This window comes from Rana temporaria, chromosome 9 (genome assembly GCF_905171775.1).
Source record: "Rana temporaria chromosome 9, aRanTem1.1, whole genome shotgun sequence".
Lineage (NCBI taxonomy): Eukaryota > Metazoa > Chordata > Amphibia > Anura > Ranidae > Rana > Rana temporaria.
Window position 1 is genome coordinate 94,333,109 of NC_053497.1, and position 22,227 is coordinate 94,355,335.

General features: G+C 39.2%; 1 pseudogene; it reads left to right on the forward strand.

The window, feature by feature from the left end:
• The window catches only part of LOC120913742, a 244,880-nt pseudogene extending 224,848 nt beyond the window's left edge, over positions 1-20,032 (forward strand).
• Positions 20,033-22,227: the final 2,195 nt, after the last annotated feature.

The following is a 22,227-nucleotide window of genomic DNA, read 5'->3' on the forward strand; positions in this document are numbered from 1 at the left end:
GAATCCGGCTTCGTACGGGTCTCAGCCTAGGCGGCGGATGCGCCGGCTGGTAGCTCCGGTCTCCTGGTGGGACGGGAGGCCTGGGAAGAGTGGCAGAAGGGGTTGACATCCCGCTTAGGATAACAGCCAGGCAGCTTTTAGGCGCATCGGTTATTATCACTAAAAAGCCAACCTAAAAACAGTACCCTGGTTTCCCCTGTTCAAGCCCCAAATGCAAATTTGCGTTGGCGCAAAGGGGTTAAACAAGCTGAAGTTAAGAAGCTGGTTGGTTACTATGCACAGCTGCACCAGATTCTGTGTGCACCAGTCTTAGTAAATCTACCCTACAGTGTCACTTACCATTCTGTGAAGCAAAGAGGTACTCCCTCCTCTGATGACAAGCAAGAAAAGGAATGACCCCAAACATCACATGTCTTTTTTTTTTTTTTTTTTTTTTTCACGTCAGACTCTGCTCACATATAGCGGAGAGGCTAGCTCACGGTTCGCCCGCCCTTAGCGTCTCTCTTGCGGCTTCGCATCATTCGTGGGTTTTTTTTTTCCTTTTCTTATGATTAAGTTCCTTTCCTTTTTTTTTTTTTTTTTTTTTTTTTTTTTTTTTTTTTGCCATTACAGGTTTGACATTTTTAAACTGTTAATTAATCTTTCCCCGCTTAACAAGTCTGACTGCATTCCTGCATGCCAAACATCACATGTCTAATGTATATTTTTGTTGGGCTTTAGGGGGTGGCATACACTTTTGAGCTTTACAGGATCAACTTAGAGATGATTGTGCATCCAATTATGGTTGGATTTTTTATATTAATTGCTGCAAAGCACAGTACATCCTTTTAAAAGATATGTAGTTGCATGGTTAACTTCTGTCTCTTTTCTGCCACAATTTTGTCATTTTGAGAAAGTTAAAAGAGCTATTTAAATAATATCCTATTCTTTCTGTGCCAATTGTGAATCCAGAACTACTGGTGTTCAGAACAGATACAGTCTAGAGTTACTGAATAATTTTTACAAACCGCATACAGTTATTTCAGACTTGCTGGTCATATAAAACACACTGGGGGTTATTTACTAAAGGCAAATCCACTTTGCACTACAAGTGCAAACTACAAGTGCAAAGTGCACTTGAAATTGCACTGAAAGTACACTTGGAAATGCAGTCACTTTAGATCCGAGGGGGACATGCAAGGAAAATAAATAACAACATTTTAGCTTGCACATGATTGGATGATAAAATCAACAGAGCCTCCCCTCATTTCAGATCTACCCCTCAGATTTACAGCGACTGCACTTCCAAGTGCACTTTCATTGCAATTTCAAGTGCACTTTGCACTTGTAGTTTGCACTTGTAGTGCAAAGTGGATTTGCTTTTTGTAAATAACCCTCATTGTATACAAACCATAATGCCTATGGAGTAGGGTGTGAGGTACAAAGACACACCATAGCCAGACAGGTTATTCAGCCTTAAAAAAAACTGAGTTGTAAAATAAATGCTGCAGGTATAAAGCTCAGGCACGTAGAATTGCTTTTACATACCTGCAGCAGACTTTAAAATCTTGTTGTTACCATAAAATATTGGACCATTGTGATAGGGAAAGCTGAAGCACTTCCACAGCTACCTCCAACTCCCACACATTCTGACCAATCAATTTAATAAGGATAAACTGGAGGAAGGAAAGGGCATGTAAGCTTTGTCTGTTGAAACCTGCAGGCGCTCACTGTATAGGCTGCTGGAAGTTAATGCACCACTAGGTCCAGTTTTTCCCTAACAGGTTTTATTAAGGTTCTATCTAATACAAAAAAAAAAGAAAAAAGAAAATAGAGAGAATTGTACTGTAATGTATGGAATACTAGATTTGCCTACTTTTCACTTTGCAAATATTTTAAAAATGTTCTGCGTGTATCAAAATATAAAACTCTACATATAATGCAATATAAATGTATACAAAAGAAATATCAAAGTTTTCTTCTTGCTCCTTTTCAGTTTTTATTTCACAATGATTTGGTTGATTTGAACAAGTTTTAAGATATAGTGATATTAAACTACATTTCCCAGGTTTGGCCGTACACCAAAATGTACATAATGTAGCATTAATAGTAAACTGCAATCAAGTCTAGACTGGAATCTGGAGACAAAAATATGTGTTTAAATAGTGATATTGGGCCAGATTCACAAAAGGGATATGACGGCGTATCTCCTGATACGCCGTCGTATCCCTGTTTCTATCTATGCGACTGATTCATAGAATCAGTTACGCATAGATATCCCTAAGATCCGACAGGTGTAATAGTTTTACACTGTCGGATCTTAGGATGCAGTACCGCGGCCGCCGCTGGGGGGAGTTTGCGTCGTAAACCAGCGTCGGGTATGCAAATTAGGAGTTACGGCGGACCCCCCGACGGATTTTCGCGTTCGCTACGTCGCCGCTAGTCTAGTTTCCCGTCGCAAAGTTAGTCGTCGTTTTAGGTGCCCTAACTTTAGTCAGCAAACGTATTGCTGTCTAAAGTATGGCCGTTGTTCCCGCGTCGAAATTTAAAATGTAACGTCGTTTGCGTAACACGTCCGGGAATACGGAAGTATGCTACGCGCGTCGCCGTTCGAAAAAATGACGTCATGGCACGCAAAGCACGGCGGGAGTTAGGAAACGGAGCATGCGCAGTAGGTCCGGCGCGGGAGCGCGCCTAATTTAAATGGCACACGCCCATTTGAATTGGCCCGCCTTGCGCCGGAGGCCGCGGGCGTAGTATTCATCGCAAGTGCTTTGTGAATCAGGCACTTGCGATGAAAACTTGCGGCGGTGTAACGTATCTACGATACGTTACGCCGCCGCGATTCTATGTGAATCTGGCCCATTGTACTTATTAGTTAAGAGGACATTTTAACCCTAGCTTTTAAAAGACGAAGGGGTTATTTGAAATTGCACTGAAAGTGCACTTGGAAGTGCAGTCACTGTAGATCTAAGGGGGACATTCAAGGAAATTTAAAAAACTGTATTTTAGTTTGCACATGATTGGATAATATAATCAGCAGATCTTCCCCTCATTTCAGATTTACCCCTCAGATTTACAATGACTGCACTTCTAGGTGCACTTTCAGGGCAATTTCAAGTGCACTTTGCACTTGTAGTTTGCACTTGTAGGGCAAAGTGGATTTGTCTTTCGTAAATAACCCCCAAGTTTAGAAAGTAGAAAATAAGGCTACAGTTTTTCTGATATGATAATTCTTAATAGAAATCTATTTTTCTTTGTTGCTTGCAATAGCTCTGTTAACATGGAAGCATGACTTACATTTTCCAAGCACTTTCAAATATAGTAGAGGCTATGAGAAGTATGGGTAATGGAGTGGGCAACACAGAGTTGTAATGGCTAACACTTGCTAGCCTGGGCTTAAATTTCATCCAAAACACTATCTGGAATTTGCATATTCTCCCTTTGCTTATGTGAGTTGCCTCCCACACTTTATAGACATGCTGGCAGCCAAATTGTCTCCTGTGTAAATTGGACCTTGTATGTGTGTTATGTATGCATGCATGTGAGATAGAGACCTTGAATTGTAAGCTCATTGAGAGCAGAGACGTATGTAAATGTAAAGTATGTAAAGCAGCAGCACAATATAAACTGCCTGTATTCATTAATAATGGATAGTGCCTGATTACAAAGAAGCTATAGGTGGAAGGGACATTTAAAGCTATTTATTTGCAAAGGAGGTCTGATCATGTAGGGATATTTGTATGTTCCTTAAACTTACATTTGCATGAATTGATGATGTATTGTTTATGAGTATGGGAGAAGCCGCATTTACGTTCTACATTCAAGATCAATTCATTTCCATCACATTTCCATCACATACCTATAACCGACCTCTCTTTCAAAGTGATTGATTTTATGATAAGGTAGAGTACACAGTTGGTAATAGCTAATGTTTAAAAAAGTGTTTAGTCCTTAAAGAATAATTTGCCTGTAAAAAGGTGAAGAGCCACTTAGGCCTAAGGGAATATTTGTCAATTTTTATTTCTCTGTAATTTTATAGCTTCCCCTTAATGGATCACATGGGAGATCTTTATTTCTATTGGTTAGCCTGGAAGATGCAGCCAAATTGAACAACAAAGTAATGACACTAGATTAAATACAGGTCATTCAGTTACTGTTAGTTGTAAAGACAGTTTGAATATTTACATGGTATAATTGCTTTCCTAGGTTCATAATCAAAATTTAATTAAAGCCTGAAGGCTTTGCTTGGAAACAAATTACAAGACATTTTCTAGAATGTTCTAGTAAAGAGTGCACATGGCTAAAGAAAAAGCATTAAAATAACCTCCAAAGTTTCTTCAACTAGTTTCTATTGGTTCAGAGTGCCCTTTATAATATCATATTTCATCAGAGTAGGACTTGTAAATTCAAGAAAAGGTTATGAAGAATATGAAACTTGCTAGCAAATATGAACCTTAGAGAAAAAAAAAAGATTTATTTCAGTTAAAAATGTTATTAAAGTCAGAAAGTGGTGTTTCCGCATATATCTGTGTGTGCACTTATGGTTGCACAGAAGCAGGACAGCCCACACAATATAAAAACATAAAGAACTCACATAAAGTACACAAATGGGTTCACCATAAAATGTTTTCTCTAAACCAACACTAAAATATTTATTAAACTATACCATCTTAACTTAAAATACACCAGAAAACATGTTAAGTTGTGGTTTAAGACATTTAAAACACAGAGGGTCCACTATTGCTGAAACTATTAAACTGAAATATTGTGCTGAAGATTTTGCTGTTCTTGGGTGGCCAATACAGAAGGTAATAATACCTTTTTTTTTAAATATTTTAAATTGTGCAATATTTAAAAAGTGAGTTTACTGTTGGGCAACCAAAGCCACACAAAACATTGTGTACATCATTTTACATGTGCAGGCCAATACTACAAAACAATTGTTCCAGTGTCCCTTTTATGTGGGTACACTTCTTCCAAAACATGCCTTTTGCCGTTATATAACTGATAGAATGCAACATATATTGCACACAAAAAAAGGAATATTTTATAAACACTATAAATCAGGGATATGCAATTAGTGGACCACCAGCTGTTTCAGAACTACAAGTCCTATGAGGCATAGCAAGAACCTGACAGCCACAAGCATGACACCCAGAGGCAGAGGCATGATGGGACTTGTAGTTTTGCAACAGCTGGAGGTTCACTAATTGCATATCACTGCTATAGATCATATTTAAAAATTTGGGGTAGGCAGCAATTTCAAAGTGACACATTAAAGTAAAAATAGCATCGGGCATGATCTGAGTGTAGTAAGTTACATTTATTAATAAAAACAGCAAATTGGCAACTCACAAATAGCCAGTAAAGGTTCACATATAATAATATAAGTTAGCCTTGGGAGCTGTAGATCGCAGCATAGTAGTGAGCCAGATTCCAGTCCAAGATAAAGTGTTCAGGGCTGTCAGCTGGGTATACCTATAAAGCGAAAGAGAACACCAGAGGGTACGAGACTAAGTGCAGTATTTAAAGAAATGGTAAAAACACATATAGTAGGCAAACCACAGATATTTTGAAGAATCCATAAATGAGATGTAACTTCCTTGCCCATGATTGCTGGACCACATTCACAGTCAGTGACAGGGTCCACATGACCACAGGCATGTAGACCACAGGCATGTAGCCTAGTAACACAAAGAAAAGGGATAGACTGTTGAGTGAAAAACATGTCAGTTTAGTACCTGCCACTGTGGTAAAGCACAGGCCAAAAATTCACCTTTGTAAAGCTTTAAAGCAAGATTTACCAAGTTGGCATTCAGACTTGGAGCATTTGGGGTGATTTTGTCTACTCCAGAAGCTGGGAAAATACACCTGCCTGGTCAAGGATTCTATTGGAGATTCCATTGGAGGTGGCTCCTGTGGCATTGGCATTCTGTTATCTTGCACTGCTATCAAGATATTGACAATCAGCGTTTAGAAGTGCCTAAAACCTGATCTTCCCTCCTTGCTTGCCATTGGCCCCATTGCTGCTGGCACCTGTATTAAACCTCACACCCCCTGGACATGGCACTTGTTTTCTATGTGCCTCACTATCTGCCATTGCTTGTATCTGCTTTGCCTGCTCCTTTACTGACCTATTCCTTACTACATTCTTCCTTCAGTCTAGACCAACATCTGACTATCTTTGACCCCTTCTTCCTGCTGCTTGAACTGGCCACAAACTGTTTGCTGACTACATATTTGCCTGCCGCCTGGATTGATCACTTGCCTGTTTTTTTGTAAATGTCTCAACTTTCCACTTGGACTGACCATTAGCTTGTTTATTAACCACATGTCTGTTCTCTTGCTCAAGCAGCAGCCTCCACGACCTCTGCAGACATCTAAATTTCCCATGTACCAGAGATACCTCTTTGTCTTACTATTTGCTTGTCCTCTTTTACTAAAATAATTGATGACACACACATAAAGGTAACCCTAAAAATGATTGGTGGGTCTATTCACTGTGAACACAGAGGTGGCTACATAATAATATATTACTCTAAACCCTAATTCTGGTATGACAAATGCTGATCAGTGTACACTAGACATGTGCATTAGTTTTTGTCCGAATGCATTTTCGTCCAAATTTCAGGTATTTTCGTTATCGTTTTAACAAACGAAAACGAACGTGCAGAATCCGAAATCCGAAAGATCCGACATAAAAAATGCTTTATTTTCGTTGCTACAACAGTTCAGTATAGATAGGAGGTTTGACATTACGCTGACAATAACAATCTGTGTCTTTTGAACCTGTGATCGAATGTGCCTAACCTTAACTCGATTAGTCCAAGATTATTCTACATAGAGAGGAAAGATTCGACATAGAGAGAAAAGATTCAACACTATAGAGACAGTGTTGGGGTGACGAAGATTCAACGAAGATTCAACGAAGCAGTGAAAAACATACAAACGCTGAATCTGTCATTGAGGGGTTATGGTGTCTGTTGAAAGTTCTAAGAAGATTCGACAAGCAGCTAAACTGTACGATGCCGCAATCGTACATTTCTGGTCAAATGCTCGGCCCATAGGCTATAGAAGAATTTGAATGTTTGTTGTAATAATAATTTATAAATATAATTATTACTAGTGTCATACAACATTAGAATTCTTCTATAGCTTGTAGGTGGAACATTCGACCGGAAATGTACGATTGCAACGTCGTACAGTTTAGTTGCTCCGTTGAATCTTCTTAGAACATTCGACAGACACCATGAGCCTTCAATGACATATTCGACCTTAATTAATTCGGATTTTCGGACTAATGCATTTTTTAACGAAACAAGATAAATAAAAACGAATTTCGGGAGTAACGAAATACATTTATTTTTCAGACGAAAATGAAATTCCAAAACAAAATATTTTAGTGCGCACATGTCTAGTGAACACAGGTTGGATACAGACTTTGTAGACTGCTGCACTCAATTCACTGAAATACTTTAGCACAATACAGCACTTTAACTACTTGCCAACCAGCCGCCGTATAACTGCATATAACTATATACGGCGGCAGGTCGGCTCTGTTGCGCGAAATCACGTAGCTATACGTCATCTCGCTATGCAGCCAATAGGGGCACATGCATGTCCCCGCTCGCCCCTGGTCCCGACGTGCGTGCCTGGTGGTCGCGATCACTGCTGGGCACCCGCGATCGCTCGTTACAGAGCGAGAACCGTGAGCTGCATGTGTAAACACACAACTCCCGGTCATGTCAGGGGGAGAAATGACTGTTTGCTGTTCATACAATGTATAAAAGGCGATCTGTAATTTCCGCAAGTCAGTCCCACCCCCCTTTCAGTTAGAACACACCTAGGGAACATACTTAACCCCTTCCTCGCCTCCTAGTGTTAACCCCTTCCCTGCCAGTGGTATTTTTATAGTAATCAATGCATTTTTATAGCACGGATCGCTATAAAAATGCCAATGCTCCCAAAAATGTGTCAAAAGTGTCCGAAGTGTCCGCCATAAGGTCGCAGTACCAATAAAAATCACTGATTGCCGCCATTATTAGTAAAATAAAATATTAATAAAATGCCATAAAAATATGCCCTATTTTGTAGACGCTATAACTTTTGCGAAAACCAATCAATAAACGCTTATTGTGATTTTTTTTTTAACGAAAAATATGTAGAAGAATACGTATCAGCCTAAACTGAGGAAAAAAATAATTTTTATATATATTTTTGGGGATATTTATTACAGCAAAAAGTAAAAAATATTCATTTTTTTTTCAAAATTGTCGCTCTATTTTTGTTTATAGCGCAAAAAATAAAAACTGCAGAGGTGATCAAATACCACCAAAAGAAATCTCTATTTGTGGGGAAAAAAGTACACCAATTTTGTTTGGGTGCCACGTCGCAGGACCGCGCAATTGTCAGTTAAACCGACGCAGTGCCGAATTGCAAAAAGTGTCCCTGTCATTGACCAGCAATATGGTCCGGAGCTGAAGTGGTTAAAGTCTCCATCTATTCCAAATACCCATACCAAAATGACCAAGGTAATTGGTTATAGCTATGTTTAACAATTGGCTGTTGCAGTAAACAATCACATTTTCCAAATTGGGACCCAAATCAGAAGCTCATACCTAGAGGCAAATAATAACAATAAAGTCAAGTATATCCATAATGTATTGCATCATGTAGTAAATATTGTATACGTCTCGTTGTCAATCAAACTAGCTCAAACGCTAGAAAGACCATTGCTGTGCCCTATTTTTATCCTAATATTATAACTAAAGCAGAACGTTTATTTTTAAATATCTGAATAGTGTATGAAATTGTAAAAAACCCTGTTAGTTTTTATGCTGATTCTGTGCTTTTGGGGAGGTTTTTCTCAAGACACAACAGAAAGAAAGAGAACGTCTCTCCAAAGATAGGAAATCCTTCTTAGAGAGTTGTCAATAAACAGGTGTCCCTGCTGGAAGATTTCCACTCTATTCATACTAAGGAAGATTTCCCTTTGTTAAAAATGGTCAACAAGACAAATAAAGGGGGTGAATTGCTGCACTATGGACAGCAATAAAAACCTGGCAAGAGATCTATTCCCTCCGTACTTTCCTCCATACTCCGAACAAACATGGCTTTAGATACATTTTAAAGAGTGGCAGCCTTTCTCCACTTTTTAGGAATTGCTTTGTTTCTTTACTTCCTTTCAATATATTCGACTTTTTTTTTTTTTACTGCTTTATTGCTAAGTATTAAAATTGAGAAAAATATAAACCATGGACCATTTTTTTAAAATAATATATAGTTGTATTTCTTTTACATCAATAATATATATTTTAATAAGCAAGTTGTTGGAGTTATACAACATTGTCATTCCTGGAGGAGCATATTTTAGGGAAAACAGATGTCATTTAAGATAAGATACAGAACATCCACCAATAAAGAGAGGGTTTATAAATAAATACCAGATGTTTCAAGATTTGTGGCCAATTCAAATTCAGTGGAATAGCCAATTAAGAAGTCCCCCCCCCACCTCCACAGTATCTGAATTATCCTTATTTGTTCAACAGCCAGCATAGCACATTCAGCAGAAGATTATGTGAACAGACCTGCTAAATGTTAGCGAAGAAAACATTTTGTATTATTTTTTTCACATTTCAGAATGTGTATATTACATTGTAACTGTTTACATGGTGCAAGGAAGCATATACCATATTTTTTCTGTCATAGTACTGCAAAATAACCATAGTTTACTATAATTAAAAATGGAAATAAAAGAAGATGTCTTTAAAGTGATTGTAATGCCCTGTACACACGATCAAACCTTTGTCCGACCAAACTCACATTGGAATTCCGATGGAATTCCATGGGAGGAAAAGAGAATATGTTCTCCATGTAAACTCCGATGGAATTCCTCTGATTATCCAATGAAAAAACTCAGATGGGCATACACAACGGTCGGAATTTCCGATAGAAAAAGTCTGTCTGACTTTTTTCCATCAAAAATTCCGATCGTGTGTACGAGTAATAGGACTTTTTATCTATTTATTTAAATAACAAACATGTCATACTTACCTCCTCAGTGCAGTTTGTTTTGCACAGAGTGGCCCCGATCCTCGACTTCCGGGGTCCCCCAGCGGCGCTAATAGCTCCTCCCCACATCGTATAACCTCCTAGGAGAAGCTCTCTCCTGGTGGTGTTACCTTGTATAGGATGCATTAATGTGAAAAAACAGGAAGATTTGCAACCCCTTTAAGGGTTCTGTGATTTTAGCTTTTCTGGGCTATCGCAGTTGCCAGAACTAAAAGACAGGCAGTACAATTACAATACAGTTCAATACAAAATGAATTAGCAGGCCCTGCTCATGGAGTTTGCAATCTATAAGGTAGGGGGAGGTGATACAAAGGTACTAGCTGCTGGGAATGAACTGATGGAGGTGTTTGACATACACTTTTTAGGTGACAGTAGAGTAGATCTGTGAATAAATGAGTGTTTAGGGATTGCATAGATGGTGGACAGGGTAGGGGATAACAGGACAGATTGGGGGAAGAATTTCCAGAGGAGGTTCAAAAGAAGTCCCTGAGGCAAGCATTGTAGGAGCTGATGAAGGAGTTAAAGAAGAATAGGTATTGGGAGGAGAAGAGGGGACGATTTGGATAATATGTCAAGATGAGTTTGGAGATGTAGCTGGGGCAGTGTTGGATGGCTTTGCATGTTGTACATAGTTACTATTTAGAATTGTATACACTGGGCTGATGGAAGCCAATGGAGGGACTGACAGGGGAAGCAGCCACCACAGATTGGTTAATAAGGTGGATAAATCTAACAAAGGCAGTCATGATAGACTGGAGGGAGGGCAGCCTGTGTAAAGATAGGCTAGTGAGAAGAAAGTTGCAGTAGTCAAGGTAGGAGATCAACAGTGGGTAAGTTGTTTTGTGGTGTCATTGGTTAAATGAGGGGCACATTTTGGAAATTTAGTGGAGGTAAAGGTGGCAAGATTTTGACAAATGTTTGGATGGGGGCCTGAAGGAGAGGTCAGAGTCTAGAATTACACCTAGCACCCTGGCATGCTTGGCAGGATCAATGGTTGTGCTATTGTTCTTGATGGTAATCTCAGGAGGATTAGGGAGGAGAAATTATTAAACTAAGTTTTAGACAGATTGAATTAGAGGAAGCGGTGTGACATTTATGATGATATGTTACCCAATAAATTAAGCTATGTGAGGAGATTGAGGTGGTGAACTAAGGAATAGAGAGATATATCTGGGTATCATTGATATTCAAGAGGTATTGGAAGCCATATTAGGTTATCAACTGGCCCAAGGAAGAGATGTGAACAGAGAATAGAAGGGTCCCAATAGAATGGGGCACTGCCCTTGGACCAGGAAAGAGCAGAGGCATGAAGGCCAAGGGAGTGGAGTTTATTGAGGAGGAGTGGGTGATCGACTGTATCAAAGGCAGCTGAAAGGTCCAAGAGTATAAGTATAGAGTAGGGGTCATTGGTTTTAGCAGCCAGTAAGTCAAGTGGAGAGTTACTAAACATGCTGGTCCTTTTTAATGTCTGAGGCCCCATACACACGACCGAGTTTCTTGGCAGAATTCAGCCAGAAACTCGATCGGAGCTGAATTCTGCCAAGAAACTCAGCCGTGTGTACACTTTCGGCCGAGGAAGCCGACGAGTTCCTCGTCGAGCCAAATAGAGAACATTCTCTATTTCCTCGTTGTTCAATGAGGAAAGTTGGCTCGCCGACATCCTCGGCGGCTTCACACAGAACTCGACGAGCCAAACGATGAGTTTTGCCCGTCGAGTTCCTCGGACGTGTGTACGGGGCCTCAGTGTTTGATCTGACATTTTTGCTGCTTATATGGTTGTATGTCTGCCTCCCTCAACCTGTGTGACTTTGTATCTTTCTTATCAATGTCTGACTATAACACTGCCCCTTTATTAACTTTTTTTTTCTAAATGTGGCTGTAGTCAGCTGTCACCAGTGGAACATAGGCAAAGACCTTGACCTGATATCGCACTGCAACAATATTAATACTTCCTGGCAAAGGTTCCTGAGGATGATAAGTAGCTCCTTACACTCACTTGTCATGGGACCTAACGCCTGCAACTGGTGTCAAATAGGATGTATTCTAAACTATAACTCACCCATTAAACAAATACCTTACCAGATATCCATTAGGTATAGATCCTTTTAACTAAGCACAGGGTATTTTTGCATGAACTACTATAGAAACTCAGTGAAGATGAATTTAAAACATAAGACTCACAGAAGCTTGAGTTATACTGTCTGATTCTCTACACGTCTTAGCTATGCCATAATTTCCCAATTTAATATTCTCAGTTGTAAAATGCAAGCAATTTATATTAGTTAGAGGCATTCAAAGTATGAGACTGTCATAGTTAAAACTGAAATTATGTTCCTTAATTATGCCTGAGAATAGTGTTTTTAAGATGAAAAAATCAATTTTGCATAAAACATGTGTCCTGCGTTATACTGTATATTTTTACTTAATATCTTGCAAGACTTGATATCACTGTGTCTCAGGAACAACTTTTTTCATATTTTTAGAAAATGTAATGTCTGTTCCTCTTCTGTGAATAGTAAGATAGAGATGCCAGTGCACCCTTCATATCTCTTTACACATACGGCACATTTTACAATACTTTTATTTGCATAAGTAGTTTCAGGACAAGCTTTCTAGAGATCTAATGGTATAGGCATTTCAATATTCACATAGTCTTAAAGAGAACATGTGCACGCTAATGTATTTGCTTACTATACTATATGCTTACTGTACTATAGCTGACTATAATCTTTAGAAGCACTTTAACATAAGCTGTTATTCACCTCTATAGCCATAGACATTGAGGATAAATTTATCTTCAAAGCTCACAACAGAGGCACTGAAAAATTCCCAGCAAAAGCACTAAAGTCCTTATACCTAGGCAACTCAGCTTACCTTGCTTTTTTCACAAAGGATTATCAGGCAGGGAGGCTGCTGAGCTACTGCTGGTACTCTCTACATGTTTCTATTTACAATTCATGCATTTTTTCACATGGCATACACCTGTGAAATCACTAACATTGATCAGATAGTTGCAAAAACATTACAAAAAAAATCACATTTTTATTTTAGTCATAACACCAATTATGCTTAGCTGGCATACGTTTGGACACTGAAGCATGCGCTTCATAGCAAACCCACACATACAGTATTAGTAATTTAGTTGTATGTATGCAGAACCCTGTGCATGCTATCCACACACATCACTGGCACATAGTAAATCATGTGAGGGTAGGAATTTGCTTGTTTACATGCAATCAATGTGACAGTACATGCATAAGCTTTAGTAAAGTAAGGCCAATGTATTCACCTTACTGAAACATGTTGAGTTTTTCCAGGATATATTTTTTACCCAAAGAATTTTGTTCTGTATAAGTTCTGCCTTACTATATGACAAAAAATAAGGTATACATGTTTAGTGGAACATAATGTTCAGTTTTTAGTGGAAGCTGAACGTAAAGCTTTTTCTTATGTATGACGTTTTTCTTTCTTACTACTTTATAACATATTAGGCCCTGTACACACGATCGGACAAAACCGAGGAAAACGGACTGAAGTTGCAATTTCATCGGTCCAAACTGACCGTTTTTTTTTGGCCCCTATCGGTCCGTTTATCCCTTCGGACCATTCTCATCGGATGGGACCGACCGTGTGTACGCGGCGTCTAAAAGACAAGAATAACATGAATCTATTGTGAGGACAACTGATTATTGAACCTATGTAATTTTTTCCTTTCAGATGTTTAGTTTAAATCATCTTGACATTTTAATTTACAGGATGAATTAACCACATAGCAATAACATTTAAACTAATGTTGCCAGTATTGCAGTAACAAGAATAGGCAATTGGCATCAAACAAGCATTAAAATTGTATTGGGTATATAAAATCTCATTCAGTTTAACAAAATAAATTTACACCAATAAATAGTATTAAAGCTTTAAAATCATGTTTCATTGGAATTTGTGCAACTTTTCGTGATACTAAATTAAAACATGACATCAATAGTTTCATAGATAAATACATTTTGACAGACCTGCATGTTTTTTTGGATATAAACATAGGGCACAATAGAAGAGATTTATATATAGATAAAGATTATGTGTAGTTGCTTGGAAAGTGTAAAGTTAATATAGACATTAAAAGAATATATATGAAAACAACTGATTGCTACATAAACATATATATTTTTCCAATGCCATAGGCAATGAAACTAAAAAGAATTATTGGTTATGGCATCTAGGATCGTAAGGAATGATCATAAATCCAGTCCCAGTATTTAGAGAAAACTCCAGTCTTGTTTGTTATTTCTAAAGTAAAAAATAAAATAAAATGGTGCAGTTGCATAATTTGTTCCACTAACCATAGTAGGGGCAGTCAGAGAGTAAACTTACATAGCCCCAAAATATTAACACTTTCTATTTATAGTGTTTTTTTTTTTTTTACTGCTCTAAAGCTAATGTGTAGCCAAATATAAATTACCCTCCTTTTAAACCAGTTCATTATTCATCAAAGCATCCTTAAATTAATTTTTTAAATAGTTTCTTAGCCTCATGTAGCATCATCACAGCATGACTAAAGGCCTTGTACACACTACACCACCTGCTGGGTTGAACGAAAAAAAAAAAAAGACAGCACAGGTCGGAGCAGCTGTTCTGACAATCCGATGTTAGTACAGTGATCTCCCCTGCTGTGCTAATGTGTGTATAGCCCACCCCACCAGGAACACTCGGTCAGCACTCACCATCTGCTGAGAGTCATGATTGGGAGTCGATCGGCAGACCTTTTTCGGACATAAGCCTTCGACAGAAGCCGTATTCTGTCAGAACCAACTACCGTATACACCTAACAAATATTGGATGGTTCTGAACCAGCTGACGCCAGCCAACATTCCGGCCCGTGTGTACCAGGCTTTAACCTCCCTGGCGGTATGATTCTTTCAGAAAAAACATGCTGAAAGCGGTACCATTATTTGCAAGGAAATTTGGCGTTTTATATTGTAGGTCTGTAATTTTTAGAAATAACTCACTTAAATCTGACCAAACAAGATTCTAATAGGCATCCCGGGTATGAACATTTTTTTAAAACAAATTATAAATTATTAATTTAATAAATAATTATAAATAATTTTAACAAATAATAATATAAATTATAATATAAAAATTATTCAATAATGTAATCAAATTAAAATCACTGAAAATTTGCTCAGTTGCAGAATTGTTGCTGTCATTATTTTATTTTTTTTATGACGAATTTCCCCACAAATCGCTATCGCACAATTCTGCAAGTGATTATAATTTATTATCGCTGTTTTTTAGCTGATCTAAAACTATTTTTGACATAAAGGACACTTTTGGTTGCTATGGACAATTCTACAGTTTGCAGGAGAAGAAACGTTTTTATTATATAAAATGACATGCATGACACAGGACAGACCACTAGGGACAGGGGGGGGTGTGTTTTTTTTACATACAGTACTGTAATCTATAAGATTACAGTATACTGTATGTAAGGTGTTTGTTTTACGTTTTTGAATTTGGCGCCGTTCTCCGTCCCTGTGCGTCGTAACGTCGCAGGGAACGAGATCCGGCGTCACACGGAGGCACTATGTGAATCGAGCGAGGTCCGCTCGCTCACCACAGCGCGGTGCATCGCTGGATCCAGGGACAAGGTAAGTAAAAAAGTGCCTGTGGATCTAGCGAGGCAAGCCCGAGAACTGACTCGGGGGTTAACGATCGTAGCAGGAAAATCTAACCCCGAGTCAGTCTCGGGAACACCGACCAGAAGGTTAAGATGGGAGAGGAAAAAGCTACATTGTAAGCCAGTTGGGCTTTGCTATATCACATATTTTGCAGTGATATGGATATTGGAAATATAAAACACAGGGGTGATCCTTTTAGCATGCTGCTGCTCCCTCCAAAACAATATAGGCTGTTATAAATTACAGGATCAATCATCACATAGAACTAATTGCCACCTATGAAACAATATGTGCTATGACACTGATGTATATTATAAGTGTATCTCACTGTTATCCCTTAGTACCCCTACAAAGTCCAACAGATCGCTGTTGATTCTGCCATTGAAGTCCACCTATTGAGCTCCCTGTGAGGATGCAGCAATGATGTTGCACTGTTCCTGAATTCAGAGCAGAGCTGCCGCTCTCATGTAGGCTGTGTCTGTTTGCACAACAGTGGTATGAAAAAATGTTTTGCAGCGAGCATCGCTATCAGCCTTTTCAGTGCTGATTCACAAACCTATAACTTCTCAATCAGACCTTGCCCCCTGCTTTCTGTATTGGCAGCAATGCCTCTGTTGCAGAAACTGTTCCACTGTGAGCTGTAGTGTCTGGGAGGGGGAGCTTGTAGGATACACATAGGGGACAATTCAACTCACTCAGGGAAGGTATATAGTGACTGGTTTGAGTTTGCTTAGATTGTCATACAGGAGCCTTTAGTTGAACTTTATTTTTCCTTCAACTAGGCATTTTTTGTGCCAGAATGCACTGGTACTGAGTACCAGCAACTCTCAGTACTGGTCCTGTACTGTGTGCTACCCATAATAATCACTAATGTCAGGAACCTGGAGCACATGCACTGCATCTGATGGTGAGTGTCCTGGCCCAATGCCTGTCCCAATGCACTGCTGGCCCAATGCCTGTCAGACCTGTAGTGCTTACTCATTATCCTGGCACGCTGTGTGTTACTTACTTTTGACCTCTGCCCTGTATGTGTTACTTACTTCTGACCCCTGCACTCTGCATGCTACACTTTCACTCTGTGGATTATGCACTCCTGACCATTACACCATGTGCCATATACCCTATGCACCCAGAGCATAGTAGGGGCAGGGAACAAGGTTGGACTGGGGAAGGGGGTGAATACCTGCACCTATCAGGCTGCACATATGACCAGTGCAGCCATCTATAGCTGACTTAATTTGCTCCTTAACTATTGTAATGCCTGGTACACACAATGAGATTATCAGACAAATGATCGTCCATTTTTTTTGGGCATGCAAAATGAAGAGTTTACTAAAGTTTTGAAATTTCTCGTATGACAGAATAAAAAATCAGAAGTGATTTAATGTAATGTAGTGTATTGTATTGATTATCAAAATGACAATTATACTGATTAATATAAAAAAATTACGGTCTGATATCTCTTCTAAAAAAAAATTGTGCTTGTCCCATTGGAATAATTTTTCATGAATTGTCGTGATTCGGCTCTCGAAAGCTGTGTGTTAACGATCAGATTACCTTGCGATTGCTTTCAAATGCGGTATTTTTAGTACAATTTTCTGATCGTGTGTACGGGCCATGATGCCCTCACCTAAACCCTCATAAACCCTCAGTCATGGCAAAAATCAGAAGTCTATAATTGCAATTTCAAGTTTGTTGTATTACTGCAACCTTAATTGAAGATACATTGTTGGTGGCTAAAATGTGTGGCAGATCTCCACACAATAGGACCTTTAAGCAACATTTATTCATAAACAAGACTACACATTTTTTTTCAAGCTGTTACCATTTTAAAATGTTGGGACATCACAGTTTAGGTAAACTGACCCACTCATGCCTAATCAAGAAAATACAATGATTACAAGGCCTTATGTAAGGTGATTGGTAGGGATCAATACTGCAATGTAATATCACATTTAAGACCCTTTCTCAACAGGCCTCCTCTGTTGTGTCTCAGCAGGGATCAGTTTAGGGAGTTGGTTTTAGAACAGAGATAACGTATGTGACCTCCATGTCTGTTCCGATTTTTCCCCCAGTTTTGATCCTCTGATATAAAAAAACAAATCTATATGACTATTATGGGTATCTGAATGTAAGCAGTCATGTATCTACCTATATCCAACCCTATCTGGGTCAGATCAGCAAATGTGGACCTGGATGCAAACTTTTTCCATTTGGCTCGACAAACTCAAACAATACAGATTTGGGGGGTGGAATTGCTGTTTGACTTATATGCGGCCCCCACATAGTAATACATTGCAGTCTTTTTTGTTCCATGTAATTAGGAGTTAAAAACAGACTGATAGAAGGGCCCATGTTAAGTGGAGCAAAGACAATTAAAAGAATAAAAACTCTCATGTAAAATAGTTGTTGATAATTGTTGGTTCATTGGCTGCAATGTACATTTCTGTATTTAGGGAATGGCATTATGTGTTGCATTAGTATACATAAATAAATAAAAGCAATACAACTTAAGTAAGCAAACAGCAAAAAACTCAGACACCTCTTGATTAGTGGCTGATTAAATAGAAAAGGGCCCAGGGCCAGTTATCAGCATTGTCTGACTCTAGGGCACTTCCCAAAATTGTAACAAGTGGAAATCAAGTGGGTCCCTCAGATTTTTCACTGTACTGAATCCATCTGGGGTGCTTTATCTAATAACATTGATACATGTTGTGCAATTAGCTAAATCAATTATTAGTATACTTTGCCTTATTAGTTTTACTACTGTACCTACAGAAAGAAATTATGTCAGGACAAATAGTGTACAGTATATTACAAATCTAATAATTTTCTAGGCTTACCTTATATCCAGCACTCTTTTTTGTTTTTATCATTACTAAGTTTGATTTTAATCTTCCACACTTCAAAGTTGACTTTGCAGTATTAAACCTAATGGTTCTGCTTAGCCACCTCATTTCTTGTTTCATTTTGTTCAATTTCTTTTTCAGAAATGGAATACTGTGAGTCTCCGCACATTTTATGCTCTGCTACCAGACCAGCCTACACAATACTGTTCAGCATAGCTATCCGCTAGAGATGGGTTCTGATGCAGATACAGAAACAGAAGGAGCAACTTCACCCGATCGTGGCCCTTAGGATGTGGGATGAGGGGGAGATGAAATCAGAGCACAGCTCGTGCTTGTCAAGTAGAGCCAACTCTGCATTGTCTCTAACTGATACGACCATGAGCGGAAATCTGATGGGGGAGAATGGTAATACAGCATAACTATAATATGTTTCTTGTGGATATAGTGCATAGTATCAAGCGGTATTGTCTTATTTATAATAACCTTAATATACAATGTAACGTTTTGATTGACAGTCTTTCAGAATATCCCGAAAGATACAGATTTACCATATACATTTGGGTAATTATACATATAAAACTATAATTATTACAACAGAGAGATAGTTTAGCTCTTGAGTGTTCCTCCATGCACCTAGATTTCTGCGTCAAAAGGAATATTATCTGTTTTCAACAAACAAAAATGTTAATGCTTCGCAGACGCATATAAAACAAAATTTTCTTAGCCTGTGTAGCCTGTTTTTTCAGCAGTATTTTGGGATTGGTGTTGCAGATATTAAGTGTTCTAAAATAATTCAGCTAAATATGTTGAGAACGGTATTATGCATGCCAGGGGCAGATTAGATTTTACAGTCTGCTTGCCTTACATGGTTGTACATCAGGGTATAACAGTTGAGGGTGAAAGAAAGAGTTTTGTGCCCCAAAACGGACCCATAGAGTAATATTAGGACGAGGCTTATTAAGGCTAAAGATAGAAACACCACATCACCTGAATGTTGTCTATGTGACAAGCTCTGACAAGTTTTGAAGGTAGAAGTGAAAAATTTGTTTTATGAATGCTATCTGTTGAGAATGGAAGCTGATTTGCCAAAATCTCCATGGGAAAGATGGCAGAAAGAAAAATGCAAAAAGCCCGTGCAGGGTCTAGAAGATACTATAGCAAAGATTATGCTAGATTAGAATATGAAGAAACGCACAGACAGTGTGATTTTTTAAGTGTATTAGTAGGCTGTGACTGCAGTAATAACTGTACAGAGCCAACCGTGCCTGCAATATGTGTTTATTTAAAAGAGATTATTCAAAGGGTGTAGAAAAATTAATGAATTACAAGAAAAATAATGTGTTAATGGTAATTTTTGAGATACTTAGTGGATGAGATATGAGGTAGCACTATCCCTCTAGTTCAGAGAAGTCCTGACACAGCAGTCTCACTAGAGAGGCAGAGGGTGGTTAACCAAGAGAGTTGTATTGTATTATTAATTATTATTATTATTATTATTTATTAACATAAAATCCTAATTATTTGTATTGTGTTAGTGGGGTGAGGTGGGATGAGGTTAGGTCCAGAAGAGAGCTTACTGGATGCTAGTAAAGGAGATTAAACTGAATGAAGTGTGCTGGGATGGGTGGTAATTGGAGTGGGCTTTAGTGGGGATTAAATGTGGGCAAGTTCTTGGGGATTTTAAATAGCTCAATAACAAGTAAAGTGTAAAAATGTTTGTAATGGCAAAGAGAAGAGCTCAGAGGAAAGGGTTGATAAGACATCAAACTTGCTTCTGTTTCTTGGTTCAATGGTTCATAAGGAAAAGGGGATGGGTGTGGGGTTCTGGGAAGTAAATTGATTACAGTCAGTCAAAAAAATCAACATATTGGTGACTGTAGGAAAAATTGGCTGACAAGTTTCTCACATGTGACATGTCTAGCCAAACAATTGTGTTGAAACTAAGTAAATGAGTAATATTTATTCTCTGTCCTCCTGAAAGCAGGCCCTCCTTTTCTCAGTCCACAATAGCCTGGCTTTAACCACCTCAATACAGGGAACTTAAACCCCCTTCCTCCCCAAGCCATTTTTCAGCTTTCAGCACTGGTCACACTTTAAATGACTATTGCTTGGTCATACTACATTGTAAACCATGCAAAATTTGTATCATTTTCTTCACACAAATAGAGATTTTCTTTTGGTGGTATTTAATCACCCGTAGGTTCCCCCCACCAAAAAAAGACCAGGAATTTTGAAAAAAATATTTTTTGTTTAGTTTCTGTCAGTAGATTTTGCAAATAAGGTAATTGTTCCCTTCACCGATGGTCACTGATAAGGCAGCACCTGATGGGCACTTATAGGCTGCACTGTGGGCACTGATGCGGTGGCACTTATGGGCACTTATGAGGCAGCAACGTATGGGCACTGGTTAGGTGGCACTGATGAGGAAAGCATGAATATGCCACACTTATGGGCACTGATAGGTGGCACTGATATGTGGAGCTGATGATCACTAATGGGCAGCACTAATGGGTGGCACTGGTGGGCACTGGGCACAGATAGGCGGCACTTGTGGCACAGATAGGCAGCATGGATAGGAGCATTGATGGGCACTGATGGGCATTGATGGGGCATTGATAGGCAGCAGTGATAAACATTGATGGGCAGCAGTGATGGGCAGCACTAATAGCCAGCACTGACTGGCATCACTTGTGGGCACTGATTACTGGTACTTTTGGGCACTGGTTCCTGGCACTTTTGGGCACAGATTGTTGGCAATTGTGACACTGGTTGGCACTGATTGCTGCAGTGATGGGCAATTATTGTGGCACTGGTCGGCACTTAATTGTAATCAGGGCACTGATGATCAGTGCCCTGATTTACATACCTAGCTGTCCCCTGTGAGGAGATGCCACTGATCGTCTCTCCTCTCCTCACACTCTGTCAGTGTGAGGCGAGGAGAGCCGATTACCAGCATCTCTGTGTTTATATGTGACCGACTGTGATTGGTTACAGCTGATCACATGGTTAAAGAGCCGGGGTCGTGCCGTGTCCTAGCAACATGATCGTGGCTCTGCATGCCCCGGGGCTCGCAAAAAGTGGTCTTTCTGGGTGGCTCTCATTTGATGGCCACCCGAGTACGAGAGCCGTCATTTGACGGTGGGCGGACGGAAAGTTGTTTAAAGTAGGTTTAATGACACTGTCTGCAATGTAACCTAGATAAGCGGTTTTAATCTAGGGAAAAAAAGGATTACTGCAAAGGACAGCTCCGGATTGAGGGTGGGTCTAACTGAAGGGTGTCAGTACAGCAAGTAGGGGGAAACCCCCCAAAATAAGGTGACCAGACATCCCCATTTCAGGGGACAGTCCCCTGATTGAGGACACTGTCCCTGGACCAAGTCTGTCCCTGGTTTTGTCCCCAGATTGGATTTAATGGGGGGCAGGGGCAATTTCAAACATAATCAGTGCAGAATTAAAATAAAAAAAATAGAATTACACACCCCAGCTCCGCCGTGCCTACTAGCCATAGGGGGGGGGTTGTATTTTCCCATTATCTGTGCCCCTTTCTGATGATCATGTGCTGGTTATATTTACATGGTTAAATGGTGGAGAGGAAAAGCACTCAATGCTCACTCTGTGTTATGATTCGAGATGTAAAATTTTTGGAC